This window comes from Calliopsis andreniformis, chromosome 11 (assembly GCF_051401765.1).
Source record: "Calliopsis andreniformis isolate RMS-2024a chromosome 11, iyCalAndr_principal, whole genome shotgun sequence".
NCBI lineage: Eukaryota > Metazoa > Arthropoda > Insecta > Hymenoptera > Andrenidae > Calliopsis > Calliopsis andreniformis.
The window spans coordinates 15,786,061-15,803,816 of NC_135072.1; positions in this window are offsets into that span (position 1 = coordinate 15,786,061).

Below are 17,756 nucleotides of genomic sequence, written 5' to 3' on the forward strand. Positions count from 1 at the left end.
CCGGGCAACCTATGCGACACTCTAGGGCGTCGCTCCACCACATCTAATAGCTACGGCCTTAAAAGTCAACGCCAGAAGAATAAAATGCAATATAAATACAACAGCTTTTCCATCGTATAAAATGAATAATTGCAAACAGTGTGAGAGCAATGGTCATTTCTACGTTCCGGGCAACCTATGCTTCGCTCTAGGGCGTTGCTCTACCAGATCGAATAGTTGAGGGCCTTAGAAGTCAACACCCGAAGCATAAAATACAAAAAAATAGAACAGTTTTTCCTTGTGTAAAACGAATAATTGCTACCAGTGTGAACGTTATGGTCATTTCTACGTTCCGGGCAACCTAGGCTTGACCCTAGGGCGTTGTTCCACCAGATGGAATAGTTAGGTCCTAAGAAGTCAACGCCAGAAGCATAAAATACGATACAAATTCAACAGCTTTTCAATCGTAGAGAACGAATAATGGCAACCAGTGTGAAAGTTATGGTCATTTCTACGTTCCGAGCAACCTAGGCTTCACTCTAGGACGTTGCTCCTCCAGATCGAATAGTTAGGGCCTATGAACTCAACGCCAGAAGCATAAAATACAATAAAGGTGCAACAGCTTTTCCATCGTATAACAGGAATAATTGCAACCAGTGTGAAAGTGATGGTATGTTCTACGTACCGGGCAACCTCGGCTTCACTCTAGGGCGTTGCTCCACCAGATCGAATAGTTAGGGCCTAAGAAGTGAACGCCAGAAGCATAAAATACAATATAAATACAACAGTTTTTCCATCATATAAAACGAATAATTGCAACCAGTTTGAAAGTGATGGTCATTTCTACGTTCCGGGCAACCTAGGCTTCACTCTAGGGCGTTGCTCCACCAGATCGAGTAGTTAGGGCCTTAGAAGTCAACGCCAGAAGCATAAAAGACAATAAAGATGCAACAGCTTTTCCATCGTATAAAACGAATAATTTCAACCAGTGTGAATGTTATGGTCATTTCTACATTCCGAGCAACCTAGGCTTCACTCTAGGGCGTTGACCCAACAGATTGAATAGTTAGGGCCTTAGAAGTCAACGCCCGAAGCATAAAATTCGGTAAAAATACAACAGTTTTTCCATCGTATAAAAGGATTAATTGCAACCAGTTTGAAAGTGATGGTCATTTCTACGTTCCGGGCAACCTAGGCTTCACTCTAGGGCGTTACTCCACCAGATCGAATAGTTAGGGCCTTAGAAGTCAACGCCAGAAGCATAAAATACAATAAAGATGCAACAGCTTTTCCATCGTATAAAACGAATAATTTCAACCAGTGTGAATATTATGGTCATTTCTACATTCCGAGCAACCTAGGCTTCACTCTAGGGCGTTGACCCAACAGATTGAATAGTTTGTGCCTTAGAAGTCAACGCCAGAAGCATAAAATACAATATAATTACAACAGTTTTTCCATCGTATAAAACGAATGATTGCTACCAGTATGGGAGTGATGGTCATTTCTACGTGCCGGGCAACCTAGTCCACACTCTAGGATGTTGTTCCACCAGACTGAATAGTTAGGGCCTAAGAAATCAACGCCAGAAGCATAAAATACAATTTAAATATAACAGTTTTTCCATCGTATAAAACAAATAATTTCAACCAGTGTGAAAGTTATGGTCATTTCTACGTTCCGGGCAACCTAGGCTTGACTCTATGGCGTCCTTCCTCTACATCGTATAGATACGGCCTCAGAAGTCAACTCCTGAAGCATAAAATACAATAAAAATACAACAGTCTTTCCGTCCTATAACAGGAATAATTGCAACCCGTGTGAAAGTTATGGTCATTTCTACGTTCCGGTCAACCTAGGCTACACCGTAGGGCGTTGCTCCAACAGATTGAATAGTTAGGGCCTTAGAAGTCAATGCCCGAAGCATAAAATGCAATAAAAATACAACAGTTTTTCCATCATATAACCGGAATTATTGCAACCAGTTTGAAAGTGATTGTCATTTCTACGTTCCGGGCAACCTCGGATTAACTCTAGGGCGTTGCTCCACCAGATCGAATAGATAGTGCCTTAGAAGTCAACGCCAGAAGCATAAAAAACAATATAAATACAACAGTTTTTCCATCGTATAAAACGAATAATTGCAACCAGTATGAAGGTTAACGTCATTTCTACTTTCAGGGCAACCTAGGATTCACCCTAGGGCGTTGCTCCAACACATTGAATAGTTAGGGCCTTAGAAGTCAACGCCGGAAGCATAAAATGCAATAAAAATACAACAGTTTTTCCATCGTATAAAAGGATTAATTGCATCCAGTTTGAAAGTGATGGTCATTTCTACGTTCCGGGCAACCTAGGCTTCACTCTAGGGCGTTGCTCCACCAGATCGAATGGTTAGGGCCTTAGAAGTCAACGCCAGACGCTTAAAATACAATAAAGATGCAACAGCTTTTCCATCGTATAAAACGAATAATTTCAACCAGTGTGAATGTTATGGTCATTTCTGAATTCCGAGCAACCTAGGATTCACCCTAGGGCGTTGCTCCAACACATTGAATAGTTAGGGCCTTAGAAGTCAACGCCGGAAGCATAAAATGCAATAAAAATACAACAGTTTTTCCATCGTATAAAAGGATTAATTGCATCCAGTTTGAAAGTGATGGTCATTTCTTCGTTCCGGGCAACCTAGGCTTCACTCTATGGCATTGCTCCACCAGATCGAATAGTTTGTGCCTTAGAAGTCAACGCCAGAAGCACAAAATACAATATAAATACAACAGTTTTTCCATCGTATAACACGAATGATTGCTACCAGTGTGGAAGTGATGGTCATTTCTCCGTTCCGGGCAACCTAGGCCTCACTCTAGGGTGTTGCTGCACCAGATTGAATAGTTAGGGCCTAAGAAATCAACGCCAGAGGCATAAAATACAATTTAAATACAACAGTTTTTCCATCGTATAAAACGAATAATTTCAACCAGTGTGAATGTTATGGTCATTTTTACATTCCGAGCAACCTAGGCTTCACTCTAGGGCGTTGATACACCACATCGAGTAGCTGCGGTCTCAGAAGTCAACGCCTGAAGCATAAAATACAATAAAAATACAACAGTCTTTCCATCCTATAACAGGAATAATTGCAACCCGTGTGAAAGTGATGGTCATTTGTACGTTCCAGGCAACCTAGGCTTCACTCTAGGGCGTTGTTCCACCAGATCGAATTGTTAGGGCCTAAGAAGTCAACGCCAGGAGCATAAGATACAATATAAATATAACAGTTTTTCCATCGTATAGAACGAATAATAGCATCCAGTGTGAAAGTTATGGTCATTTCTACGTTCCGGGCAACCTAGGCTTCACCCTAGGGCGTTGCTCCACCAGATCAAACAGTTAGGGCCTTAGAAGTCAACGCCCGAAGCATAAAATACAAAATAAATAGAACAGTTTTTCCATCGTATAGAACGAATAATTGCTACCATTGTAAAAGCTATGGTCATTTCTACGTTCCGGGCAACCTAGGCTTCACCCTAGGGCGTTGTTCCACCAGATCGAATAGTTAGGGCCTAAGAAGTGAACGCCAGAAGCATAAAATACAATATAAATTCAACAGTTTTTCCATCATATAAAACGAGTAATTGTAACCAGTATGAAAGTTGTGGTCATTTCTACTTTCCGGGCAACCTAGGCTACACCCTAGGGCGTTGCTCCAACAGATTGAATAGTTAGGGCCTTAGAAGTCAATGCCCGAATCATAAAATGCAATAAAAATACAACAGCTTTTCCATCATATAACCGGAATAATTGCAACCAGTTAGAAAGTGATTGTTATTTCTACGTACCGGGCAACCTCGGCTTCACTCTAGGGCGTTGCTCCACCAGATCGAATAGTTAGTGCCTTAGAAGTCAACGCCAGAAGCATAAAAAACAATATAAATACAACAGTTTTTCCATCGTATAAAACGAATAATTGCAACCAGTATGAAAGTTAACGTCACTTCTACTTTCCGGGCAACCTAGGCCTCACCCTAGGGCGTTGCTCCAACAGATTGAATAGTTAGGGCCTTAGAAGTCAACGCCGGAAGCATAAAATGCAATAAAGATACAACAGTTTTTCCATCGTATAAAAGGATTAATTGCAACCAGTTTGAAAGTGGTGGTCATTTCTACGTTCCGGGCAACCTAGGCTTCACTCTAGGGCGTTGCTCCACCAGATCGAATGGTTAGGGCCTAAGAAGTCAACGCCAGAAGCATAAGATACAATATAAATATAACAGTTTTTCCATCGAATAGAACGAATAATAGCATCCAGTGTGAAAGTTATGGTCATTTCTACGTTCCGGGCAACCTAGGCTTCACTCTAGGGCGTTGCTCCACCAGATCAAACAGTTAGGGCCTTAGAAGTCAACGCCCGATGCATAAAATACAAAATAAATAGAACAGTTTTTCCATCGTGTAAAACGAATAATTGCTACCGGTGCGAAAGTTATGGTCATTTCTACGTTCCGGTCAACCTAGGATTCACCATTGGGCGTTGTTCCACCAGATCGAATAGTTAGGGCCTTAGAAGTGATCGCCAGGAGCATAAAATACAATATAAATACAACAGTTTTTCCATCATATAAAACGAATAATTGCAACCAGTATGAAAGCTATGGTCGTTTCTACTTTACGGGATACCTAGGCTACACCCTAGGGCGCTGCTCCAACAGATTGAGTAGTTAGGGCCTTAGAAGTCAACGCCGGAAGCATAAAATGCAATAAAAATACAACAGTTTTTCCATCGTATAAAAGGATTAATTGCCACCAGTTTTAAAGTGATGGTCATTTCTTCGTTCCGGGCAACCTAGGCTTCACTCTATGGCATTGCTCCACCAGATCGAATAGTTTGTGCCTTAGAAGTCAACGCCAGAAGCACAAAATACAATATAAATACAACAGTTTTTCCATCGTATAACACGAATGATTGCTACCAGTGTGGAAGTGATGGTCATTTCTCCGTTCCGGGCAACCTAGGCCTCACTCTAGGGTGTTGCTGCACCAGATTGAATAGTTAGGGCCTAAGAAATCAACGCCAGAGGCATAAAATACAATTTAAATACAACAGTTTTTCCATCGTATAAAACGAATAATTTCAACCAGTGTGAATGTTATGGTCATTTTTACATTCCGAGCAACCTAGGCTTCACTCTAGGGCGTTGATACACCACATCGAGTAGCTGCGGTCTCAGAAGTCAACGCCTGAAGCATAAAATACAATAAAAATACAACAGTCTTTCCATCCTATAACAGGAATAATTGCAACCCGTGTGAAAGTGATGGTCATTTGTACGTTCCAGGCAACCTAGGCTTCACTCTAGGGCGTTGTTCCACCAGATCGAATTGTTAGGGCCTAAGAAGTCAACGCCAGGAGCATAAGATACAATATAAATATAACCGTTTTTCCATCGTATAGAACGAATAATAGCATCCAGTGTGAAAGTTATGGTCATTTCTACGTTCCGGGCAACCTAGGCTTCACCCTAGGGCGTTGCTCCACCAGATCAAACAGTTAGGGCCTTAGAAGTCAACGCCCGAAGCATAAAATACAAAATAAATAGAACAGTTTTTCCATCGTATAGAACGAATAATTGCTACCATTGTAAAAGCTATGGTCATTTCTACGTTCCGGGCAACCTAGGCTTCACCCTAGGGCGTTGTTCCACCAGATCGAATAGTTAGGGCCTAAGAAGTAAACGCCAGAAGCATAAAATACAATATAAATTCAACAGTTTTTCCATCATATAAAACGAGTAATTGTAACCAGTATGAAAGTTGTGGTCATTTCTACTTTCCGGGCAACCTAGGCTACACCCTAGGGCGTTGCTCCAACAGATTGAATAGTTAGGGCCTTAGAAGTCAATGCCCGAATCATAAAATGCAATAAAAATACAACAGCTTTTCCATCATATAACCGGAATAATTGCAACCAGTTAGAAAGTGATTGTTATTTCTACGTACCGGGCAACCTCGGCTTCACTCTAGGGCGTTGCTCCACCAGATCGAATAGTTAGTGCCTTAGAAGTCAACGCCAGAAGCATAAAAAACAATATAAATACAACAGTTTTTCCATCGTATAAAACGAATAATTGCAACCAGTATGAAAGTTAACGTCACTTCTACTTTCCGGGCAACCTAGGCCTCACCCTAGGGCGTTGCTCCAACAGATTGAATAGTTAGGGCCTTAGAAGTCAACGCCGGAAGCATAAAATGCAATAAAGATACAACAGTTTTTCCATCGTATAAAAGGATTAATTGCAACCAGTTTGAAAGTGGTGGTCATTTCTACGTTCCGGGCAACCTAGGCTTCACTCTAGGGCGTTGCTCCACCAGATCGAATGGTTAGGGCCTAAGAAGTCAACGCCAGAAGCATAAGATACAATATACATATAACAGTTTTTCCATCGAATAGAACGAATAATAGCATCCAGTGTGAAAGTTATGGTCATTTCTACGTTCCGGGCAACCTAGGCTTCACTCTAGGGCGTTGCTCCACCAGATCAAACAGATAGGGCCTTAGAAGTCAACGCCCGATGCATAAAATACAAAATAAATAGAACAGTTTTTCCATCGTGTAAAACGAATAATTGCTACCGGTGTGAAAGTTATGGTCATTTCTACGTTCCGGTCAACCTAGGATTCACCATTGGGCGTTGTTCCACCAGATCGAATAGTTAGGGCCTTAGAAGTGATCGCCAGGAGCATAAAATACAATATAAATACAACAGTTTTTCCATCATTTAAAACGAATAATTGCAACCAGTATGAAAGCTATGGTCGTTTCTACTTTACGGGATACCTAGGCTACACCCTAGGGCGTTGCTCCAACAGATTGAGTAGTTAGGGCCTTAGAAGTCAACGCCGGAAGCATAAAATGCAATAAAAATACAACAGTTTTTCCATCGTATAAAAGGATTAATTGCCACCAGTTTTAAAGTGATGGTCATTTCTACGTTCCGGGCAACCTAGGCTCCTCCCTAGGGCGTTGTTCCACCAGATCGAATAGTTAGGGCCTAAGAAATGAACGCCAGAAGCATAAAATACAATATAAATACAACAGTTTTTCCATTGCATAAAACGAATAATTGCTACCAGCGTGAAAGTTATGGTCAGTTCTACGCTCCGGACAACCTAGGCCTCACTCTAGGTCGTTGTTCCACCAGATCGAATTGTTAGGGCCTAAGAAGTCAACGCCAGAAGCTTAAGATACAATATAAATATAACAGTTTTTCCGTCGTGTAAACCGAATAATTGCTACCAGTGTGAAAGTTAACGTCATTTCTACTTTCCGGGCAACCTAGGCTTCACCCTAGGGTGTTGCTCCAACAGATTGAATAGTAAGGGCCTTAGAAGTCAACGCCCGATGCATAAAATACAAAATAAATACAACAGCTTTTCCATCATATTAAATGAATAATTGCAACCAGTGTGGAAGTTATGGTCACTTCAAAATTCCGAGCAACCTAGGCTTCACTCTAGGGCGTTGACCCAACAGATTGAATAGTTAGGGCCTAAGAAGTGAACGCCAGAAGCATAAAATACAGTATAAATACAACAGTTTTTCCATTGCATAAAACGAATAATTGCTACCAGCGTGAAAGTTATGGTCAGTTCTACGTTCCGGACAACCTAGGCCTCACTCTAGGTCGTTGTTACACCAGATCGAATTGTTAGGGCCTAAGAAGTCAACGCCAGAAGCTTAAGATACAATATAAATATAATAGTTTTTCCATTGCATAAAACGAATAATTGCTACCAACGTGAAAGTTATGGTCAGTTCTACGTTCCGGACAACCTAGGCCTCACTCTAGGTCGTTGCTCCACCAGATCGAATAGTTAGTGCCTTAGAAGTCAACGCCAGAAGCATAAAATACAATATAAATACAACAGTTTTTCCATCGTATAAAACGAATAATTGCAACCAGTAGAAAGTTAACGTCATTTCTACTTTCCGGGCAACCTAGGTTTCACTCTAGGGCGTTGCTCCACCAGATCGAATAGTTAGGGGCTTAGAAGTCAACGCCCGAAGCATAAAATACAAAATAAATAGAACGGTTTTTCCATTGTATAAAACGAATAATTGCTACCAGTGTAAAAGTTATGGTCATTTCTACGTTCCGGGCAACCTAGGCTTCACACTAGGGAGTTGCTCCTCCAGATCAATCAGTTAGGGCCTTAGAAGTCAACGCCTGAAGCATAAAATGCAAAATAAATAGAACAGACTTTCCATTGTATATAATGTATATTTGCAAACAGTGTGAAAGTAATGGTCATTTCTACGTACCGGGCAACCTAGGCTCCACTCTAGGGCGTTGCTCCACCAAATCGAATAGCTAGGGCCTTAGAAGTCGAAGCCAGAAGCATAAAATACGATATAAATAGAACAGCTTTTCCATCGTATAAAAGGAATAATTGCAAGCAGTGTGAAAGTAATGGTCATTTCTACGTTCCGGGCAACCTACGCTTCACTCTACGGCGTTGTTCCACCAGATCGAATAGTTAGGGCCTAAGAAGTCAACACCAGAACAATAAAATACAAAATAAACACAACAGCCTTTACACAGTATAAAACGAGTAATTGCAACCTGTGTGAAGGTTATGTTCATATCTACGTTCCGGGCAACATAGTCTTCACTCTAGGGTGTTGTTCCACCAGATCGAATAGATAGGGCCTAAGAAGTCAACGCCAGAAGCATAAAATACAATATAAATACAACAGTTTTTCCATCGTATAAAACGAATAATAGCAACCAGTGTGAAAGTTATGGTCATTTCTACGTTCCGGGCATCCTAGTCTTCACTCTATTGCGTTGCTCCACCAGATCAAACAGTTAGGGCCTTAGATGTCAACGCCAGAAACATAAAATACAATATAAATACAACAGTTTTTCCATCGAATAAAATGAATAATTGCAAACAGTGTGAGAGCAATGGTCATTTCTACGTTCCGGGCAACCTATGCTTCGCTCTAGGGCGTTGCTCTGCCAGATCGAATAGTTGAGGGCCTTAGAAGTCAACGCCAGAAGCATAAAATACAAAATAAATAGAACGGTTTTTCCATTGTATATAACGAATAATTGCTCACAGTGTAAAAGTTATGGACTTTTCTACGTTCCGGGCAACCTAGGCTTCACACTGGGGCGTTGCTCCTCCAGATCAATCAGTTAGGGCCTTAGAAGTCAACGCCCGAAGCATAAAATGCAAAATAAATACAACAGTTTTTCCATTGTATAAAACGAATAATTGCTACCAGTGTAAAAGTTATGGTCATTTATGCGTTCCGGGCAACCTAGCCTTCACCCTAGGGCGTTGTTCCACCAGATCGAATAGTTAGGGCCTAAGAAGTGAACGCCAGAAGCATAAAATACAATATAAATACAACAGTTTATCCATCATACAACAGGAATAACTGCAAACAGTGTGAAAGTACTTGTCATTTCTACTTCCCGGGCAACCTAGGCTTCACTCTGGGGCGTTGCTCCACCAGATCGAATAGTTAGGGCCTCAGAAGTCAACGCCAGAAGCATAAAATACAATAAAGATGCAACAGTTTTTCCATCATACAACAGGAATAACTGCAAACAGTGTGAAAGTACTGGTCATTTCTACGTTCCGGGTAACCTAGGTTTCACTCTAGGGCGTTGCTCCACCAGATCGAATAGCTAGGGCCTTAGAAGTCAACACCCGAAGCATAAAATACAAAAAAATAGAACAGTTTTTCCTTGTGTAAAACGAATAATTGCTACCAGTGTGAACGTTATGGTCATTTCTACGTTCCGGGCAACCTAGGCTTGACCCTAGGGCGTTGTTCCACCAGATGGAATAGTTAGGGCCTAAGAAGTCAACGCCAGAAGCATAAAATACGATACAAATTCAACAGCTTTTCAATCGTAGAGAACGAATAATGGCAACCAGTGTGAAAGTTATGGTCATTTCTACGTTCCGAGCAACCTAGGCTTCACTCTAGGACGTTGCTCCTCCAGATCGAATAGTTAGGGCCTATGAACTCAACGCCAGAAGCATAAAATACAATAAAGGTGCAACAGCTTTTCCATCGTATAACAGGAATAATTGCAACCAGTGTGAAGGTAATGGTATGTTCTACGTTCCGGGCAACCTAGGCTTCACTCTAGGGCAGTGCTCCATCAGATCAAATAGTTAGGGCCTAAGATGTCAACGCCGGTAGCATAAATTACAATATAAGTACAACAGATTTTCCATCGTATATAATGTATATTTGCAAACAGTGTGGAAGTAATGGTCACTTCTACGTTCCGGGCAACCTATGCGACACTCGAGGGCGTTGCTCCACCACATCTAATAGCTACGGCCTTAAAAGTCAACGCCAGAAGCATAAAATACGATATAAATACAACAGCTTTTCCATCGTATAAAACGAATAATGGTAACCAGTGTGAAAGTTATGTTCATTTCTACGTTCCAGTCAACCTAGGCTTCACTCTAGGACGTTGCTCCCCCAGATCGAATAGTTAGGGCCTATGAAGTCAACGCCAGAAGCATAAAATACAATAAAGGTGCAAGAGTTTTTCCATCGTATAACAGGAATAATTGCATCCAGTGTGAAGGTAATGGTATGTTCTACGTTCCGGGCAACCTAGGCTTCGCTCTAGGGCGGTGCTCCACCAGATCAAATAGTTAGGGCCTAAGAAGTTAACGCCAGCAGCATAAATTACAGTATAAGTACAACAGATTTTCCATCGTATATAATGTATATTTGCAAACAGTGTGGAAGTAATGGTCACTTCTACGTTCCGGGCAACCTAGGCTTCACTCTAGGGTGTTGCTCCACCAGATGGGATTGCTAGGGACTTAGAATTCAATGCCAGAAGCATAAAATGCAATATAAATATAACAGCTTTTCCATCGTATAAAACGAATAATAGCAAACAGTGTGAAAGTAATGGTCATTTCTACGTTCCGGGGTACCCAGGCGTCACTCTAGGGCGTTGCTCCACCACATCTAGTAGCTACGGCCTTAGAAGTCAACGCCAGAAGCACAAAACACAATAAAAATGCAGCAGTTTTTCCATCGTATAACATGACTAACTGCAACCAGTGCGAAAGTAATGCTCATATCGACATTTCGGGCATCCTAGACTTAACTCTGAGGCGTTGCTCCACGAGATCGAAGAGTTAGGGCCTTAGAAGTCAACGCCAGGAGCATAAACTACAAAATAAATACAACAGTCTTTCCATCGTATAAAACGAATAATTGCAACCTGTGTGATGGTTATGGACATATCTACGTTCCTGGCAACCTAGGCTTCACTGTAGGGCGTTGCTCCACCAGATCGAATAGTTAGGGACTTAGAAGTCAACGCCCGAAGCATAAAATGCAAAATAAATAGAACAGTTTTTCCACTGTATAAAACGAATAACTGCAACCAGTGTGAAAGTACTGGTCATTTCTAGGTTCCGGGTAACCTAGGTTTCCCTCTGGGGCGTTGCACCACCGGATCGAATAACTAGGGACTTAGAATTCAACGCCAGAAGGATAAAATACAATATAAGTACAACAGTTTTTCCATCGTATAAAATGAATAATTGCAGACATTGTGAAAGTAATGGTCATTTCTACGTTCCGGTCAACCTAGGCGTCACTCTAGGGCGTTGTTCCACCAGATGGAATAGTTAGGGCCTAAGAAGTCAACGCCAGAGGTATAAAATACGATACAAATACAACAGCTTTTCCATCGTAGAAAACGAATATTTGCAGGCATTGTGAAAGTAATGGTCGTTTCTACGTTCCGAGCAACCTAGGCTTCACTCTAGGGCGTTGCTCCACCAGATCGAATAGTTAGGGCCTTAGAAGTCAACGCCAGAAGCATAAAATACAATAAAGATGCAACAGTTTTTCCATCATACAACAGGAATAACTGCAAACAGTGTGAAAGTACTGGTCATTTCTACTTCCCGGGCAACGTAGGCTTCACTCTAGGGCGTTGCTCCACCAGGTCGAATAGTTAGGGCCTTAGAAGTCAACGCCAGAAGCACAAAATACAATAAAGATGCAACAGTTTTTCCATCGTACAACAGGAATAACTGCAAACAGTGTGAAAGTACTGGTCATTTCTACGTTCCGGGTAACCTAGGTTTCACTCTAGGGCGTTGCTCCACCAGATCGAATAGCTAGGGCCTTAGAACTCAACGCCCGAAGCATAAAATACAAAAAAATAGAACAGTTTTTCCTTGTGTAAAACGAATAATTGCTACCAGTGTGAACGTTATGGTCATTTCTACGTTCCTGGCAACCTAGGCTTGACCCTAGGGCGTTGTTCCACCAGATGGAATAGTTAGGGCCTAAGAAGTCAACGCCAGAAGCATAAAATACGCTACAAATGCAACAGCTTTTCCATCGTAGAGAACGAATAATGGCAACCAGTGTGAAAGCTATGGTCATTTCTGCGTTCCGAGCAACCTAGGCTTCACTCTAGGACGTTGCTCCTCCAGATCGAATAGTTAGGGCCTAAGAATTCAACGCCAGTAGCATAAATTATAATATAAGTACAACAGATTTTCCATCGTATATAATGTATATTTGCAAACAGTGTGGAAGTAATGGTCACTTCTACGTTCCGGGCAACCTAGGCTTCACTCTAGGGTGTTGCTCCACCAGATCGAATAGTTAGTGCCTTACAAGTCAACGCCAGAAGCATAAAATACAATATAAATACAACAGTTTTTCCATTGTATAAAACGAATAATTGCAACCAGTATGAAACTTATGGTCATTTCTGCTTTCCGAGCAACCTAGGCTTCACCCTAGGGCGCTGCTCCAACAGATTGAATAGTTAGGGCCTTAGAAGTCAGCGCCAGAAGCATAAAATACGATATAAATACAACAGCTTTTCCATCGTATAAAACGAATAATTGCAACCAGTTTGAAAGTGATGGTCATTTCTACGTACCGGGCAACCTAGGCCTCACTCTAGGTCGTTGTACCACCAGATCGAATTGTTAGGGCCTAAGAAGTCAACGCCAGAAGCTTAAGATACAATATAAATATAACAGTTTTTCCGTCGTGTAAACCGAATAATTGATACCGGTGTGAAAGTTAACGTCATTTGTACTTTCCGGGCAACCTAGGCTTCACCCTAGGGCGTTGCTCCAACAGATTGAATAGTTAGGGCCTTAGAAGTCAACGCACTATGCATAAAATACAAAATAAATAGAACAGTTTTTCCATCGTGTAAAACGAATAATTGCTACCGGTGTGAAAGTTATGGTCACTTCTACGTTCCGGGCTACCTAAGCTTCACTCTAGGGTGTTGCTCCACCAGATGAGATTGCTAGGGACTTAGAATTCAATGCCAGAAGCATAAAATTCAATATAAATAAAACAGTTTTTCCACTGTATAAAACGAATAACTGCAACCAGTGTGAAAGTACTGGTCATTTCTACGTTCCGGGTAATCTAGGCTTCACTCTAGTGCGTTGCTCCACCAGATCGAATAGCTAGGGACTTAGAATTCAACGCCAAAAGGATAAAATACAATATAAGTACAACTGTTTTTCCATCGTATAAAATGAACAACTGCAACCAGTGTGAAAGTGCTGGTCATTTCTACGTTCCGGGTAACCTAGGCGTCACCCTAGGGCGTTGCTCCACCATATCTAGTAGCTACGGCCTTAGAAGACAACGCCAGAAGCACAAAATACAATAAAAGTGCAGCAGTTTTTCCATCGTATAGTGTGACTAATTGCAACCAGTGCGGAAGTAATGCTCATATCGACATTTCGGGCATCCTAGACTTAACTCTGAGGCGTTGCTCCACCAGATCGAATAGTTAGGGCCTTAGAAGTCAGCGCCCGAAGCATAAAATGCAAAATAAATAGAATAGTTTTTCCATTGTATAAAACGAATAACTGCAACCAGTGTGAAAGTACTGGTCATTTCTACGTTCCGGGCAACCTAGGCTTCACTCTAGGGCGTTGCTCCACCAGATCGAGTAGTTAGGGCCTTAGAAGTCAACGCCCGAAGCATAAAATGCAAAATAAATAGAACGGTTTTTCCACTGTATAAAACGAATAACTGCAACCAGTGTGAAAGTACTGGTCATTTCTAGGTTCCGGGTAACCTAGGTTTCCCTCTGGGGCGTTGCACCACCGGATCGAATAGCTAGGGACTTAGAATTCAACGCCAAAAGGATAAAATACAATATAAGTACAACAGTTTTTCCATCGTATAAAATGAATAATTGCAGACATTGTGAAAGTAATGGTCATTTCTACGTTCCGGTCAACCTACGCGACACTCTAGGGCGTTGCTCCACCACGTCTAACAGCTACGGCCTTAGAAGTCAACGCCAATGGCATAAAATACAATATAAATACAACAGCTTTACCATCGTACAAAATGAATAATTGCAAACAGTGTGAAAGTAATGGCCATTTCTTCGTTCCGGGAATCCTAGGCTTCACTCTGGGTCGTTGCTCCACCAGTTCGAATAGCTAGCGACTTAGAATTAAACGCCAGAAGCATAGAATGCAATAAAAATACAACAGTTTTTCCATCGTATAACCGGAATAATTGCAACCAGTGTGAATGTAATGGTCATTTCTACGTTCCGGGCAACCTAGGCTTCACTCTAGGGCGGTGCTCCACGAGATCAAATAGTTAGGGCCTAGAGAAGTTAACTCCAGAAGCATAAATTGCAATATAAGTACAACAGCTTTTCCATCGTATGTAATGCATAATTGCAAACAGTGTGGAAGTAATGGTCATTTCTACGTTGCGGGCAACCTAGGCTTCACGCTAGGGTGTTGCTCCACCAGATGGAATAGCTAGGGACTTAGAAGTCAACGCACGAAGCATAAAATACAAAATAAATAGAACAGTTTTTCCATCGTATAAAACGAATAATTGCTACCAGTGTGAAAGTTATGGTCATTGCTAAGTTCCGCGCATCCTACCCTTCACCCTAGGGCGTTGCTCCACCAGATCGAATAGTTACGGCCTTAGAGGTCAGCGCCAGAAGCATAAAATACAATAAAGATGCAACAGTTTTTCCATCGTCTAACAGGAATAACTGCAACCAGTGTGAATGTGCTGGTCATTTCTACGTTCCGGGCAACCCAGGTTTCACTCCAGGGCGTTGCTCCACCAGATCGAATAGTTACGGCCTAAGAAGTCAACGCCAGAAGCATAAAATACGATGAAGATACAACAGTTTTTCCATCGTATGATACGAATAATTGCAATCAGTGTGAAAGTTATGGTCATTTCTACATTCCGAGCAACCTAGGCTTCACTCTAGGGCGTTGCTCCACCAGATCGAACAGTCCGGTCCTTAGAAGTCAACGCCAGAAGCATAAAATACGATATAAATACAACAGCTTTTCCATCGTATAAAAGGAATAATTGCAAACAGTGTGAAAGTAATGGTCATTTCTAAGTTCGGGCAACCTAGGCTTCACTCTACGGCGTTGTTCCACCAGATCGAATAGTAAGGGCCTAAGAAGTCAACGCCAGAAGCATAAAATACAATATAAATACAACAGTTTTTCCATCGTATAAAACGAATAATTGCAACCAGTATGAAACTTATGGTTATTTCTACTTTCCGAGCAACCTAGGCTTCACCCTAGGGCGTTGCTCCAAAAGAATGAATAGTTAGGGCCTTAGCAGTCAACGCCCGAAGCATAAAATACAAAATAAATAGAACGGTTTTTCCATTGTATAAAACGAATAATTGCTGCGAGTGTAAAAGCTATGGTCATTTCTACGTTCCGGGCAACCTAGGCTTCATCCTGGGGCGTTGTTCCACCAGATCGAATAGCTAGGGCCTAAGAAGTGAACGCCAGAAGCATAGAATGCAATAAAAATACAACCGTTTTTCAACGTATAGCAGGAATAATTTGCAACCAGTGTGATAGTAGTGGTCATTTCTACGTTCCGGGCAACCCAGGTTTCACTCCAGGGCGTTGCTCCACCAGATCGGGTAGTTACGGCCTAAGAAGTCAACGCCAGAAGCATTAAATACGATAAAGATGCAACAGTTTTCCTATGGTATAAAACGAATAATTGCAAACAGTGTGAAAGTAATGGTAATTTCTACTTTCCGGGAAACCTACGCTTCACACTACGGCGCTGTTCCACCAGATCGAATAGTTAGGGCCTAAGAAGTCAACGCCAGAAGCATAAAATACGATATAAATACAACAGCTTTTCCATCGTATAAAAGGAATAATTGCAAACAGTGTGAAAGTAATGGTCATTTCTACGTTCCGGGCAACCAAGGTTTCACCCTAGGTCGTTGCTCCACCAGATCGAATAGCTAGGGACTTAGAATTCAACGCCAGAAGGATAAAATACAATATAAGTACAACAGTTTTTCCATCGTATAAAATGAATAATTGCAGACATTGTGAAAGTAATGGTAATTTCTATGTTCCGAGCAACCTAGGCGTCACCTTAGGGCGTTGCTCCACCACATCTAACAGCTACGGCCTTAGAAGTCAACGCCAGAGGCATAAAATACAATATAAATACAACAGCTTTACCATCGTACAAAATGAATAATTGCAAACCGTGTGAAAGTAATGGCCATTTCTTCGTTCCGGGAATCCTAGGCTTCACTCTGGGTCGTTGCTCCACTTGTTCGAATAGCTAGCGACTTAGAATTAAACGCCAGAAGCATAGAATGCAATAAAAATACAACAGTTTTTCCATCGTATAACAGGAATAACTGCAACCAGTGTGAATGTAATGGTCATTTCTACGTTCCGGGCAACCTAGATTTCACTCTACGGCGTTGCTCCACCAGCTCGAATTGTTAGGGCCTAAGAAGTCAAAGCCATAAGCATAAAATACGATATAATTACAACAGCTTTTCCATCGTATAAAACGAATAATTGCAACCAGTGTGAAAGTTATGGTCATTTCTACGTTCCGGGCTACCTAGGCTTCACTCTAGGGCGTCGCTCCATCAGATCGAATAGTTAGAGCCTTAGAAGTCGAAGCCAGAAGCATAAAATACAATAAAGATGCAACTGTTTTTCCATCCTATAACAGGAATAATTGCAACAAGCGTGAAGGTAATGGTCATTTCTACGTTCGGGCAACCTAGATTTCACTCTACGGCGTTGCTCCACCAGCTCGAATTGTTAGGGCCTAAGAAGTCAAAGCCAGAAGCATAAAATGCGATATAATTACAACAGCTTTTCCATCGTATAAAACGAATAATTGCAACCAGTGTGAAAGTTATGGTCATTTCTACGTTCCGGGCTACCTAGGCTTCACTCTAGGGCGTCGCTCCATCAGATCGAGTAGTTAGAGCCTTAGAAGTCGACGCCAGAAGAATAAAATACAATAAAGATGCAACTGTTTTTCCATCGTATAACAGGAATAATTGCAACAAGCGTGAAGGTAATGGTCATCTCTACGTTCCGGGCAACCTAGGCTTCACCCTACGGCGTTGTTCCACCAGATCGAATAGTTAGGGCCTAAGAAGTGAACGCCAGAAGCATAAAATACAATATAAATACAACAGTTTTTTCATCGTATAAAACGAATAATTGTAACCAGTATGAAAGTTATGGTCATTTCTACTTTCCGGGCAACATAGGCTTCACCCTAGGGCGTAGCTCCCACAGATTGAATAGTTAGGGCCTTAGAAGTCAATGCCCGAAGCATAAAATGCAATAAAAATACAACAGTTTTTCCACCATATAGCAGGAATAATTGCAACCAGTTCGAAAGTGATGGTCATTTCTACGTT